The sequence below is a fragment of the Myotis lucifugus genome, unplaced genomic scaffold, assembly GCF_000147115.1.
Source record: "Myotis lucifugus unplaced genomic scaffold, Myoluc2.0 scaffold_56, whole genome shotgun sequence".
NCBI lineage: Eukaryota > Metazoa > Chordata > Mammalia > Chiroptera > Vespertilionidae > Myotis > Myotis lucifugus.
The window spans coordinates 920518-922385 of NW_005871104.1; the positions used below are offsets into that span (position 1 = coordinate 920518).

At 48.0% G+C, this 1868-nt stretch overlaps 1 protein-coding gene across 2 annotated transcripts in view; it reads left to right on the top strand.

Moving 5' to 3' along the window:
* Positions 1 to 1868, top strand: part of RNF145 (ring finger protein 145) — a 67424-nt gene that overhangs the window by 18369 nt on the left and 47187 nt on the right. Inside the window, exon 1 of one of the 2 annotated variants that reach the window (XM_014456139.2) lies at positions 1478 to 1612. The exons of the other annotated variant lie outside the window; for it this stretch is intronic. The gene's annotated coding sequence lies outside the window, so the exon portion shown is untranslated. Of the gene's footprint in view, positions 1 to 1477; positions 1613 to 1868 lie in introns of those variants that run through there. 2 annotated transcript variants of the gene reach the window in all.

Genomic DNA, 1868 nt, shown 5'->3' on the forward strand with positions numbered 1-1868 from the left:
CCCCCCCCCCCCCCCCCCCCCCCGGAGCTGAGGTAGGCCTTTCCTCCATTTAAACAAAACACACCACCTGGTAACAAAACTAAGGTAATTTTTCAAGATTTCTGCAATTCACCCTAGAGGAGTAAATAAAACTAGTTAGAATTTAGCATTATGTAGATTTTGACTTTTTTGTAATGTCTGTGGTCTTTTATTTTCTTGAATGAGTCAGTAATAAAGTTGTTCAAACGGGGAGGAAACCAAGGAATAAGACCTTGCTATCTTGGGCCGTTTCCTATTCCAGTCATTTGTCATGTGGTCTCTGTAATTTCATACTTACCAGGCTATATAAAGAGACTCATAAAACGGCCTCCCTGGGATGTAGCCGGCTTAATGATTATTCTAAAGTAGTTTAAGGCACCCGGATGAAAGGTGGCTGTAGTTATGAACACAATTCCCAGAAAATTTAAAAACTTGATTTCTATAGAAATCAAACTCGATGAAGGGGAAGTTACTCTGAATTTGGCTGACTGATACCTCTAGTAATTACATTTTTTAAGTTGTAGAGCTTCCTTTTACAATTTTAGCATGCCACAAAAAAATTGCTCAGAATTGGGGGTTTAGCATTTAACCCCCAGAGCCAGAGAGCTGAATTTCCGAGGGCCCCCAACACAGAAATCTTGATTGAAACACATTAACTTATCTTGCAACATGCAGAAGTTGAGGCTTCACCATTTCTGGACAATCCAGTATAGTTGCAACATTTTACCTACGGATATATATTTATGTAATAGGCACTGACAACATCAAAGGCTATACTGGTTTCTAATAGCAACCTAACAGTCCTGCCAAAGCAGGGAAGACTAGCGACATCCTTGATGCATTCTGTGCATACACAACGTGCTGCAGGCTTTGTATTGTGGGGAAGTGGGGCACAGTTTCTGCCCTAAAAAGTGTGTTGACATCTAAAATTAGGACAGTAATGCCGGTCAGTGCTAGAGATTCCAACAGAACTTCGACCTTGGGGAGGGGGAGGGTGTGTGTGTGTGTGTGTGTGTGTGTACTCAGATCTGTTTTGAACCTTAGACCAAAAGACAAGACAAACACACAAAATAACCACTTAATTTAATACTACGGTAATATTCTTTGATCAAATTCTTTAAATCGAGGGGTCGGAATTTTTCAGTTAAGGATACTCACTCCGTGAACAGTTCCAATTCATTTATTCATTCACCCACTCACTTATTCAACAGAGGTTTCTTAAACACCCGTTCCGCGCTAGGCACCGCCGAGTCATCACAGACGTGGTCCCTAACGCCAAGGTGTTGACAGTCTAGTCCCGTCACTGAGGGACTTACAACACATTCTGGCATCATTGCTACTGCGTTTGCACCCGGTGAGGATCGGCCCCCTCCAACTTCCCCACGTGGTCCCGGCAGGTGAATGTGGGTGTGAGCGCGTGAGTGGGGAGTGTGAGCGCACGTGTGTCAGAATGGCGCGTGTCACAGTGCGCGGGCAGGAGGCGGCGTGGTACGCGTTTCCATAACCGCCGGAGCCTGGCTGTGCCGGCCGCAGTGGGCTGGTCTCTCCCACCCACGTCCCGGAGGCGGCGCGTGACCCCCGGACCCGCGCGATTGTGAGTGAGCGCGGGCCCGCGTCGGGGGCAGAGGGGGAGGGGCGCGCGCCTTGGGGCCCCTCCATGTCAATAGTGATAATTGCCCGGGCCCTCTAAAATTCCCGGGGCGAGAAAGAAAAACCCTGAGCCTGTCCCCCGTCGGTATAGAGGTGCTTCTCTAAAGCCACTCTCCCGAAAATTATACTTTATCGGTGGGCCTTCCCCCGCTGTTCGCCCTCCCGAAACATAAACATAGCCCGGGCGGAGGACCTCTGTG